This window comes from Mobula hypostoma, chromosome 4, assembly GCF_963921235.1.
Source record: "Mobula hypostoma chromosome 4, sMobHyp1.1, whole genome shotgun sequence".
Taxonomy (NCBI): domain Eukaryota; kingdom Metazoa; phylum Chordata; class Chondrichthyes; order Myliobatiformes; family Myliobatidae; genus Mobula; species Mobula hypostoma.
The window spans coordinates 90,867,438-90,880,929 of record NC_086100.1 but is presented as its reverse complement, the minus strand read 5'-3'; the positions used below and the strand labels follow the sequence as shown (position 1 = coordinate 90,880,929).

The 13,492-nt window shown below is 40.8% G+C and overlaps 1 protein-coding gene across 6 annotated transcripts in view; it reads left to right on the top strand.

The window, feature by feature from the left end:
• The window catches only part of LOC134345458 (ephrin type-B receptor 1), a 700,860-nt gene that overhangs the window by 34,743 nt on the left and 652,625 nt on the right, over window positions 1-13,492 (top strand). The window lies entirely within an intron of this gene.

The following is a 13,492-nucleotide window of genomic DNA, read 5'->3' as shown; positions in this document are numbered from 1 at the left end:
GAAGTTTATCAGGCTAACTGGTAAGGGTATTGTTCTCCTAAAAGATGGTGAATTTCTCCAGCTCCTTTGTGTGATGGAATGTCAGGGAATAAAATGCAATAGGTTAGAAAGTGTAAGCTTGCTCCACCATGTTGTGCAAGACTAATAGATTTATCCAAAAAGATTACTGGCTGCAATAGCTGTGAGAGGTGATTAAACTATCAAAGGGGGATGAATACTATTGAACTGCTGACATTTCAGTTTTTGAATTTTAGCTTTTCATGCTTTACAGTTTTCCTTGTTTTTGTTCAGGGCTCTACTGTGGGGAAAAAAGGAGCATATGATTAACAATTTTTAAAAAAGCCTCAGTTAAATTGATCAAAATCCCTGGCTGTAATATATATTAATGTGAACAACGGGTTGGGCTGAATACTTTTACAAAACACTGTGTACTATGATTGGTAGGGTATTGGGATGTATATAGTTTGTTGGAAGTGGTGAAAAGGGCATTGGGACATAACTTTGTTCAAGTTGGAGTACTACGTACAGATTTTGTCATTCTGTGGGAAGATTGTGGTTAAGTTGGAAAGAGCTGAGTTATATTGAGAGGCAGGCCAGGCTAGATCCTTATTCCCTGGAATGTAGGAGAACAAGGGATGACCTTATGGAAATGTTTAAAGTTAGAGAAGCATAGATAAAGTGGATGGTAACAGATTTTCCCCAGGGGAGTCCAAAACTAGAGGCATAAGTTTTGGATAAGAGGGGATGATTTAAAGGGAACCTGAGGGTTAACTTTTCCACACAGTGGGTAGGGAGTATATGGAATGAGCTGCCAAAGGAGGTTGGGGCAGGTACAGTGGCATAATTGCAGGAACACTTGGATAGGTACGTGCATGGGCAAGGCTTGGAGGGATATGGACTGAATGCTGGAAATGAGGACAAGCTGGGTGACAGGTCAAAGCACCTGTCTCTGTGTTGTGTTGCTCCGTGACTCTGACTCTATAACTTGAGACAAGCTGGTGGAAAAGCTCAGCAGTGACAGATCACCAGTAGGGTGATGGGACAGGAAGTTCACATTCACATTTTGCATTTTAAATCTCTGTGCATATTTTAGCAAAGTCTCATGGCCCCTCCCTGTGTTTCTTCCTCCTTGGCTGAGCTGAACAACTTGCCATTTAGAAAAAGGGAAATGAAAGGCAAGAATGCTGGTTTACTCCAGGGGAAGGCCTGCACCAAGAATCATGGTCTTTATTCTTCATGTTTGTATTGATTGATGAATTTGGTACATACTAGGACTGAAATACTTCATACAGAACAATATACCACTTTATATAAAGCTCTGACGTCAAAGTATGTGGATCCACTGGGAGCTTTTGAGCTTAGTGGTCCTGCCAGTGTGAGTATGGACTCAATCCAAAAATATTGATTTCTCAGAGAATTAAGTTGAGTAGTTTAAGCAGAGTAGCATAAACATATGAAAGTTTTTCTCCATAATTAGTAAAAGCAACCAGAAACAAAAGAATTATTGGTTTAGAAGTGGCAGTGTAATGCAAGTTCTTGAGAATACAGTTCAGTGCTGAAAATTGGAGTAACATACTGAAGGTCCATTGTTCATTCTGAGCCCTTCACTCATCCAGGTGCCTGTGCATGGATGCGACCTTTCTCATCTACATCTTGGAAAATGGCTAGTCCCGTCAAGCAGTGACCTTTGAGGAGACGCATCAATGTTTCTTGAAGATATTTTGCCTCAGCAGGTCTCGGTCTCTTAGGGCTGACACTGAGTATGTTTTGTGTAGATCTTTGAGATAACTGCACACCCCTTGAAGTAGCCCTCCTTTGGGTTGTTCAATAACACCACCCCACTTTCAATCCAATCCCAATATTGACCTGAACCAAATTAAGATCATGATGCCAATCACAACCTATGCTTTCCCTGCCTCCAATGTCCAGATACTCCTCCCAGCAACTCTGACTGCCTGCCTTACAGAACACTATCTGACTTACAACCCACTGCCATCCCTCCATTCCAGATCTCTGCTCAACAATTGCAGACCATGGGCCAGTTTTCTCTGCATCTTGCCAGTTGACTGATACCTCCATACAGCCGGTATCTAGCCTCCTTAGCAACAATCAGATGGCCAACTTTTGAATCATTTGCAAATTCTTCCAAGAACATAGAGCAATACCACACAGGAAAGGCTATTTGGCCCACAATTTTGTGCTGATCTTCATGCCAATTTATAGGAGATATTATTGTCCTGTGTATCATCGATATCTCTCCATTGCTTCATATTTACATGCCTAGCTAAAAGCCTCTTACATTCTACCAAACTGCTTGATTCCACTATTAACCCAGATATCCCATTCCAGGCACCTACCCATCTCTGGATTTAAAAAAATTGCTCCTAGTGTCTTAGTAAAGCTATAATCTGAGGGGAGTGGTGGGATTGTTTGATAGGAATGTGGGGAGAATAAAAAATGGGCTGGCATACAATTAGTGTAAATGGATGGTTGATGGTCAGTATAGACTCAAGTTGTTGAAGAGCCTGATTTTTGTGCTCTGACTAAAGCGACACTAAAGAGAAAAGTTTAATTATTGATCAGGATTACTATACCTGTGATTCTAAACATTTCAGTAAGAAATTAATGGGGTTCAAAGGAAAGTAATGTCACATGGATACAATTTTATATTCCCTGAGTAAATAGGGAATTGTATCATTGATGGTACAGAACAGCAACCAAGACATCAGATTGGGTGAAGTAACATCTGACTTAAACTACTTCAATCCACGTCTTTCCTCGGCCCCCTTCTCTTCCTGTCCTCCCCATAGTTAGAGTGGCTGTCTCTGATGGAGCTGCCTTTATATGCACTCTGCCATAACCCATTGAGATGAGAACACCTGTCTAACAAAGCACTCATCTCAACAACTGCTATTTGCGTAATATTCCTCCTGCTGTGGTAGGTTCAGCTGTTTTTATTTAGTGGTGTACAAACCATCTGGAAGATCTTAATTCCTTTTCTCTCCCTCCATTCATACATCCTCCAACCAAATACCCAATTCTTCCAACAAACAAAGAATGGCTTTAAATGGTGTCTAAGGAGGCCACCGTGGTTTTAAAATAAAAGTGTGATCTGCAAAAAGTGGTTAAGGAAAGAAAAATCAGTGTCTGCAAATGAGATGCACATACCACCCACTAACCAAATTCGCTAATTTTTTAGTTTAGAAATAAAGGACAAAGAAGGAAGAAGCTGCTATTTCTATGGCAACCATGCTTGCATGCAAAAATTAGCACATTGAGCTGATCACAAATCCAGAACAAATGGGGCAGAGGACAGATTCTTCCTGTCCCTGATTCAGCAGGATGCCTCCTTCTGTTTGGCTAAGAATATCATGAAAATTCTGAGTATGAGGCTGATAATTTTTAGTTTTCATTTTCTATCAGAATTTGTGCCGACTGTAGATGAAAGTGGAAGTTGAAATTTGTAACACGACAAATTCAATAAAGGAGACTTACAGTGAGGAAATAATAGTGCATTGACAGGCAGAAGGCAAAGTATTTGTGTCTTTAACTCAAGAAAGGTCTGCAACAAAAGGTGGAGAATAGTAGTCCCCCTCCCAGTTTCATCTATCGCCTTGTGTTTCTCTCTCCCCTCCCACCACCTTTAACTCGGCTGCTGATCTTTTTTTTCAACAATCTTGCTGAAATGTCGACTGTACTCTTTTCCACAGATGCTGTCTGACCTGCTGAGTTTCTCCAGCATTTCGTGTGTGTTGTGTGGAGAATAGTCGCTTCAATTACATGGTGCTTTTGTTGTGAGCATAGGCTTTATTGCAAAAATGGTCCCCTTCTTTATGTGTGTGTAAAGAAAAATATAGCAGCGTCGGTGACAGTCCAAAGGTTAATTCCTGGGATGAAAGGGTTGTCTTATCAAGTGAGGCTAAACAGGTTAGGTTGGTATTCTTTGGAGTGTACAAGAATGAGAGATGACCTAAAATGTTATGATTGTATGACCTTATGACTCATATAAGATCCTGAGGGGATTTAACAGTAAATATTGTGATCTTGTCTCTTGTGAGATAATTGTGAATGAGCGGACACAATAAGGAACAGTAATAAAAGATAGAGGTGTGTAGAAATTTCTTTATGCTCAGATGGTGAATTGGGGTTTAGATCTTTCGATGTATTTGTGTATTTTTGAAAGTTTGTGGAATTAGATGTAATGCTGAACTGGTACATAAGACAAGCTGATGGCATTATAGATCAGTCTTGATCATATTGAATGCTGGGGCAGTTTTGAGGAGCCGAGTGGCCTAATCCTTCTAGTTTCTTATCTTCTGGTCCTGAGAACAGAAATGTTGGCCTTGAACAAGATTTTGCTCCAAGGCTGCTAGCCTGTAGAGGCTACATTTCTTCAAGAATTTCACAGATTTAGGGATGTTGTTAAAGCAAATTCGTAAAAGAAGGGGCAACTGTTTCCTTTGGCCACAATCTAAAACCGAGGCCCCTTAGTGAAGTCAGATTACATGTCCTTTCACACAATTTAGTGGACATTTCGAACAATTTGGAAGTCACTGAATTCTGCACCAGGTGGTGGTTTCCAATTTCTGTGATCATAAGAACGACAAAATAGATGCTGGAAATGAAGGGGAGGTGCACATCATTTGGGATCTAATGGAATAGTGAAGTAGGCTTGAGTGGCTTAATTTTTACATTGGTAAGATCTAATTACATTGAAAACAGAACAGTACAACACAGGTATTGTGTATTTAATATTTAAGTAAAATTTGAATGATATTGTAAATATATTGTTTGATTAAGCATTCTTTAAGTAATTCATTATAGGTTATATGTAAAAGTACATGAATGGCATATGTTAGCGTGAAACCATGCCATACATGTCTGCCTCACTTAAAGTAAAAATGAAACGTTATTCCTGCCTCCATGTACCATTTAGATTAGTTTTATGTTTTGGAGTTACAGTGGTGATTAATTTTTAAACAAACCTGAGATAACTGCCTACCTGCTGAAGCGCAGCAAGAACTGGTTGAGTTTTTAGAAAAGGAAGAAAATCGAGATATACTTGGGTTCATAATCAGCGTGTACTGAGTGATAATAACAAATTCTTAAAACAAAAAGCAGAAATGACTGGCCGTATTGGAAAGGTAGACTAGTTCAATTGTACAAAAGATGACTGGCTGATGTATAGGGAAAAATTGAGAAGTATATTGAAGCAAATGCAATAGCCAATGAGAAAAGAGTACCAGTTCCACCCAGTGTAGCCAAAATGAGCTTTCCTTATATTGTGTAAGTAATGCAGGAACATTTAGAACCAAAACCATTGTTGATTGCAGAGTGCTTTAGGTTTCATAAGCAGAATCAAAATGAGTGAGAGTCCACTTCAGTGTATGTGGCTGAATTGAAGAAGTTATCCGAACATTGTCAGCTCAGTGATGGGCTTAATGATGCATTGAGAGGTTGTTTAGCTTGTGGAATCTAACAAGAAAGCATTTAAAAATGGCTCCTAACCGGAGTATAACTTAGATTTAAAAGAGCAGTTGAAATAGCTGTATCAATGGAAACAATGGAAAGAGACTCAATTACTATTTTGTTCACGCTCACTTTCATTCGTGGCATACACAATTATGTCTCTGTCAGAAATTAACGAAACTACAACATCTAAACAGAAACTAGCATGGCTGAACAAATTGTATTACCATTGTGGGAGGGGCTCACAGCTGTCAGACCAATACAGATTTAAAGACAAAATTTGCAGAAAATGCAACAAAGTAGAACACATACGAAGAGCATGCCGGGCAGACAAAAGTAAGTTGACTGCACAGGGAAGAGAAAAAGACTAAAAAGTTAACTTCCAGTTTCACAAAGAGCTGATGGGGAAAAAAAAAGATGATGATAATGACACAGGACTAAGTAGCCTTAAGATTTACCATGTTAAAACTAACAGTAGACAACCAATACGGCTTACACCAGAAGTGAATGGCAATTTAATTGAATTGGAATTAAACACTGATTTGGCTGTTTCAGTTATTCTACAGAATGAATGGTATTTCAAAGATACTGAACTGAAGCCTGTGAATATCAAATTAAGAACTGGTACTGGAGGAAAGGTGTTTTCTGTAGGAATGGCATTCATAACAATGAGATTTACAAACAGCAAGCTACATTTCGCGTGTATATGATAAACATGGGAGGTCAGCATTGTGTGAACGAGTGGCTGAGACAACTACAACTTGATTGGAGATCCATCCACGATTTGTATGTCACATCCCCTACAATAGAGTCAATTGAAAGTGAATTAAGGAAGGTAGTGGATGATGCCACTTCAGTGCTCAAGGATGGCATTGGAAACCTTGAACATATCAAGGGTAAAATAGTGTTACTTGTAACTTGTACACGAGTTTTACAAAGCCTGCCTGGTACCTTATACCATTTGTAATAATTGCCAGTGTGCTGATCAGATGGAGGCAAAGGAATTGTTTTGAAGGTGGAGTTGCGCTCATGGGCAGCATCAGGTATCCTGGTAGCCAAGAAGAAAGGATCTGTCACGATCTGTGGTGATTTTTAAGGTTGCCATCATCCGAGTACTTAATGTAGATCAATACCCTCTGCCCTGGATAGAGGATGTCTTTGCAAACCTTTCTGCAGGGAAACTCTTAAGAAAAGTGGACCTAGCTGAGGTCTATTTATAGATGGAGATTGAAGAAGAGTCCAATATGTCTCTTACTATAAACATCCACAAGGGCGTTATCACTATAATACGCTTATTTTTGGAGTAGCATCTGCACCTGCACTCTGGCAAAAATCTATGGGCCAGGTGCTGCAAGGCACTCAGGCACTCAGGCACTCCGTGTTACCTGGATGACAAATTGTTACCAGTGAGGATGACAAGGAACATCTGCAAAATCTCAAAGCAGTGTTAAAAAGATTAGGATATTATGGACTCAGAGCAGGACAAAACGTGTGAATTCTTTAAACCAAGTGTCGCTTGCTGTGGTCCCACATAAGGATTGCACAAGCAGTGTGAGGTGGGTTTCCGAAGGGTAAAGGAAATGTTGGCATAAGACACTGTACTCACACATTATCATCCACATCGTCCAATGAAGCTTGCCATGCACTGTCAGGATTCCAAAAGGTCCAGAAGAAAGATGTCCAGAGTCAACTCCTACAACCACCATGAAGGAGGCCCCAGAACTTGAGATTTTTTCACAGCCACAAGTCTCACCTGCCAGGCAGATTTACCCCCCCCCCCCCCCGACCCCACTGTCAGGAAAGTAGAGAGATGCAAATCCTCCATAGTGATTAAATCTTTAGGTGTGAAGAGAACAATTTTAAATTTGCTACACTGTGGATGTCTATATAGTAGTTGTATTATATTGTATACTGTTGAGATGCATTCCGTATTGAGTTGGAGTTTCTAGCTGAGCAGTGTTGTGTATTTAATGTTTCAGTAATAGTTGAGTAATATTGATTATATATATATATATATAAAAAATTATTGATAATATATTATATATATTATAACATATTAATATGTTTGATTAAGTATTCATTGTTTAAATAATTACTGGTTATGTAATTACTGGATGCTGGCCCCCTAGGCCTGAGTCAACGTAGTAGTAGTTCTTATATTTAAAAAGTACGTGAATGGCATTTGTTATCAAGTCACCATGTCATAAATCAGAATCAGGTTTATTATCACCTGCACATCTTGCTTAAAGCTAAAGTGAAGCTAAGACGCATTATTCTGGGCTCCATGTTTTATTTTGATTAGGTTTATGTTTTGGAGTTACAAACATAATAACAGGAGCTTACGCTTTGGTCCACAATGTGCTGAGCTGGACTGAATGGAAGAGCTGACTGATTTGATGCCAGCCATTCCTGGAGAAGTTGTTCCTCTGTGATTCAGGGAGTGAAATAATTTGCTGGGGCTGTGTTTGGTTCATTAATGCCAGTTCAGATATGTGCTTGGTCCTTGGAGTTTGGCTAATTGCAGTCCATTTCTGACTATAAGTTATGGCTGAGTGGCCAGCGATTGTACCATTAGAATTATGGTCCATCCAATTCTGAGCTATAGGGAAGACAAAGCAGATTGAGGTTATTGTTCCCTACTCCACCGCAAGAAGTTACACTCCAAGCTTTACTTCACAATATGTAGTATTGTAAAGTCCAAAGGGTGATTCACTAAATAGTAATTCCATCAGCTTTAAAAGATGTCCAAAGTCTTTTCTCAATTTCATACTGGAAATGAAAACAAGTCACATCAGATTTAGAATGTTGCAGGGACTAGGGTTGAATATAGATTAGTCACTAAGAAGCAACAAAACAGGGTCACTGTTTGACGTGCTTCTATTCTAGACCAACAGGACATCTGCTTTTTCATCTCCTTCCAACTTCCTTGTAACCCCTTCCCCATTACTTCCCTATATTTTGTTTCTTGTGTTTTCTTTCCTCTCTCCACCTCAGTAGCTGTCTTTATTTTACTCAACCTGTTCATCAGCTTTCTGAACTACTGTGCATTTATGTTTGCGTGTGTGTGTTTGATTTTCTTTTTGGTAAACCTGTCATGAAGAAACTATTATAGAAAATGAAAACAGCCCGTGATCGGCTCCTTGATGCACAAAGTTTGCCTTTGTGCTATATTTTTCAACTCCTATAGAAGGTTCTGTTTGTAAGTATAAGGTGTGTGCACAGAACTGAGAGAATTGAAAGGATGCTGGATGAATGTTCTAATTGGTGGGATTGTTTTGTTGAGAAGCTGCGCTAGGTTTAATTCAGAATCATTTTTCTCTTTCTCTGGCCTATATTCAGCTGTGTTTTCCAAGACAATAAGATAAGACATAGGATCAGAATTAGGCCACTCAGCCAATCAAGTTTGCTCCACTGTTCCATCATGGCTGATTTTAATATCCCTCTCAACCCTATTCCCCTGCCTTCTCCCTTTGACACCCTGACTAATCAAGGACTTATCAATGACTGCTTTCAATATACTCAATAACTTGGCCTCCACAGCTGTCCGTAGCAATAAATTCCACAGATTCACCACCCTTAGGCAAAAGAAATTCCTTCTCCTCTCTGTTCTAAATGGATGTGTCTCTGTTCTAAATGGACGTCCCTCTATTCTGAGGCTGTGCCCTCTAGTCCTAGACTCTCCCACTATAGGAAACATACTCCACGTTGACTCTATCTTGGCCTTTCAATATTCAGTAGGGTTCAATGAGACACCCCCCCCCACCACATTCTTTTAAATTCAAGTGAGTACAGACCTAGGGACTTAAAACGGTCCTCATACGTTAACCCTTTCATTTCTGGAATCATTCTCATGAACATCTTCTGGACCCTCTCCAATACCAGCACTTTTTTTTTCTTGGATAAGGCCCCCAAATTGCTCACAATACTGCAAGTGCAGTGTGAGAAATGGCTTATTAAGCCTCAGCATCACATCCTTGTTCTTGTACTCTAGTTCTCTCCAAATGAATGCTAACATTGTACTTTCCTTCCTTAACACTGAATTCAACCTGCAAGTTAACCTTTAGGGAATCCTGCAAAATGACTCTGAAGGCCCTTTGCAATTCAGATTTTTGAACTTATTCTTCATTTAGAAAAATATAGTCTATGCCAGAGGTTGCCAACCTGGGGTCCACAGATTAGATGACAGTCTGTCATGAGTCTTGTGTCCCATCAGGCCAGTGCTTATGCAGGTTTCTGTGGCGTGAAGCGACTGAGAGTACGAGACTCCCCCCCCCCCCACCCCGGATAGGGCACCAGTCTATCAGGAGGTTAACCCCCAGCATTTTTGCCGGTACCCATTCTAGGCTGGGTAGACTGAAGCATTGCTACACATCATTGCTACAGTTCAGGGCCTATATATAGCTCCAATCAGGATCTTTTTACCCTTGCAGTTTCTTAACTCTACCCATAACGATTCTACATCTTCCGATCCAATGTCACCTCTTTCTAAGGAGTTGATTTCATTTTTAACCAACAGTCACCCTGCCCTTTCACCCTACATGCCTGTCATTTGGATACAAGGTGTATCCTTGGATGTTATAACTATGTTCTTCTTTCAGTCATGACTCAGCCACAATGTCATACCTGCTAATCTCTTAACTGTATTACAAGATCATTTAACTTATTCTGTATTCCGGGTATCCATCACTGTTTTAGATTTTACCCTGTTATAAAAATTCAACTCATCTCAGTGACTACAATTCTGCCCTATCATTTGCCTCTGTTTCCTCACAGTCTCCCTACTCAATGCATCAACTTGTATACAAATTGCCCCATACTCAGCCCTATTGTTGCTGTTGCCACCCCCTGCCAACTTAGTATAAGCCCTCCCCAACCTGCCTGAAAGGATATTTTTCCTCCAAGTTCAGGTTTAACCCATCCTTTTTGTACAGATCATACCTTCCCTAGAAGAAATCCCATTTCAGAAATCTGAAAACCTGGCTCCTGCACCATTCTGTCAGCCACACATTCATTTGTACTTATTGCTGCCCTGACTGGGAGTAATCTGGAGTTTACTAACGGAGGTCCTGCTCTTCAGCTTCTTTCCAAATTCCCTATACTCACTACTCAGGACCTCTGTGTACTAATGCCTTCCACAACCCTGCCACTCCCTGGATTCCTGATCAGTGCTTCTCTATGATGGCTGCCAATTCTGCTGTCTCTTGCAAGTGGTAATATTTGCTCTACATCAGCCTTTTTGTTGTCCAATTTCCTGTAACTTGGTATAGGCAAGGCTTGGAAACCAGGGATACAGAGGTGGTCCATTTGTGTCATAATTATGGGTGTTGTTATTTCCCCACTTATCTCCCCTCATTTCGTCAAACCATGACACCTCTAGAACAGGGGTTCCCGATCTTTTCTATGCCTTGGACCAATACCATTAAGCAAGGGGTCCACGGACTCCAATTGGGAACCCCTGCTCCAAAAGATAGGATAGATCTACACAAGAAGAGACTATGATGTCTACGAACTTGAAGTGGATATCTGCTTGCACATGGTTCATATCTCTCCATCCCCTGCTTGTTCTGCTGCCTGTTAAATATTGCTATTGTCTCTGCTTCCAGTTTGCCCAATTGTGTGTTCCAGGCGTCTACCTCTCTTTGTCGTTTTTTTAAAAAAAAACTTGCTATTGACCCGCTTTCAGCTATCTATGAGCAATGATGTGGAATTTTCTTCCTGAATTCTATCTGTCATCCAAACTTCCTTTCTTTAGACAGGAAGCAAAGAGTGGGAATAAACGGGACCTTTTCAGAATGGCAGGCGGTGACTAGTGGGGTACCGCAAGGCTCAGTGCTGGGACCCCAGTTGTTTACAATATATATTAACGACTTGGATGAGGGAATTAAATGCAGCATCTCCAAGTTTGCGGATGACACGAAGCTGGGTGGCAGTGTTAGCAGTGAGGAGGATGCTAAGAGGATGCAGGATGACTTGGATAGGTTGGGTGAGTGGGCAAATTCATGGCAGATGCAATTTAATGTGGATAAATGTGAAGTTATCCACTTTGGTGGCAAAAATAGGAAAACAGATTATTATCTGAATGGTGGCTGATTAGGAAAAGGGGAGGTGCAACGAGACCTGGGTGTCATTATACACCAGTCATTGAAAGTGGGCATGCAGGTACAGCAGGCAGTGAAAAAGGCGAATGGTATGCTGGCATTTAGCGAGAGGATTCGAGTCCAGGAGCAGGGAGGTACTACCGCAGTTGTACAAGGCCTTGGTGAGACCACACCTGGAGTATTGTGTGCAGTTTTGGTCCCCTAATCTGAGGAAAGACATCTTTGCCATAGAGGGAGTACAAAGAAGGTTCACCAGATTGATTCCTGGGATGGCGGGACTTTCATATGAAGAAAGACTGGATGAATTGGGCTTGTACTCGTTGGAATTTAGAAGATTGAGGGGGGATCTGATTGAAACGTATAAATCCTAAAGGGATTGGACAGGCTAGATGCAGGAAGATTGTTCCCGATGTTGGGGAAGTCCAGAACGAGGGGTCACAGTTTGAGGATAGAGGGGAAGCCTTTTAGGACCGAGATTAGGAAAAACTTCTTCATACAGAGAGTGGTGAATCTGTGGAATTCTCTGCCACAGGAAACTGTTGAGGCCAGTTCATTGGCTATATTTAAGAGGGAGTTAGATATGGCCCTTGTGGCTACGGGGGTCAGGGGGTATGGAGGGAAGGCTGGAGCGGGGTTCTGAGTTGGATGATCAGCCATGATCATAATAAATGGCGGTGCAGGCTCGAAGGGCCGAATAGCCTACTCCTGCACCTATTTTCTATGTTTCTATTCTTTGATAATGCTCCAATGATGCATCTTGAGACATTTTGCTATGTTAAAGGTACTTTATTAACAAAACGGTGCCAGCATTGGAGCAGTGATTCTCATCCCCTTAAACTCTCTCTTGACTGCAGCGTTCCTTGTTGTGTTATCAGTCATAGCATCTCTTCCCAGGAGTAGAATTTAATTAGTTACCTAGAGAGCAGAGACAGTAAATGATTTGACATTGGGTATAACAGAAAAAAATAGAATGATTCACCCGTGAATGCTTTTGAGCAGGGGTCAGGAGTTGGAGAACAGGCCTAGCATGCACCTCTTTTTATTTTCACCCCAGGAAAAGAGAAGCTGCTAGTCACCATGAGATGAGAATTCAAACACAGCAGTGGTATTGACCGAGTAGATCAAATTCAATTCTTAACTTGACCCCTCTGCCCTCCGAGTGGGGGCACGTTGAGGAGGATTGACTTGGGCACAGTTTGGAGGTTGTGTTGTCTCTTGAAGACTCCAGCAGTGGGCCTTTGCCTGGAACCTGTCTGCTTTGTTTTTGTTGTTTACTTGAGCTGTTTCTTCCCTGTGTGCCAAGAATAACAACTCTCCAAGATAAGTCTGAAGCCATTTTGATATTTTTGCTAACTGCACAAAGTAAGCCCAATAATTAACTGTATTGTCAACCCAGGAAAACAGCCATGCCTTTCAGAAACTCAGAATATCCCAAAGCCACTTTACAACTTCGAGTGCAACAAGGCTGACAACTATGAAGATTTCATCAGAATTAATTTGACTAAGGCAGAGGAGGTGCTCCTACTGATATTGTTTGGGAAAATAATTGGGTCTGTTCCACTCAACCTAGGCCAAAAGGGTTTAGTTTTTCACTGATTTCATAGTTTGCATCACTTCCGAAGGGACACTGAAGAGTCAGCCTGGATTTTGTGCTTCAGCCACACAATGTCCTGGATTCATATGCAACTCAGGCAGCCTAAATTGATATGGTAATCCACTAAAGAGAAGAACCAGCCCTTTCTGTTCCTCTTTGTTTTCACTAAATTCAGAATATAGAACAACTAATTTTTCAGTTAATTATCCCTGTACCAACTGCCTAACTTCTGGACCTTCAAAGAAATTCTTCTTAAAAGTTAAATATTTTCCTAAAATCAGATTCAAACTCAGCAATGACATGATTTTTGCTTAAGCATTAAATTGATCAC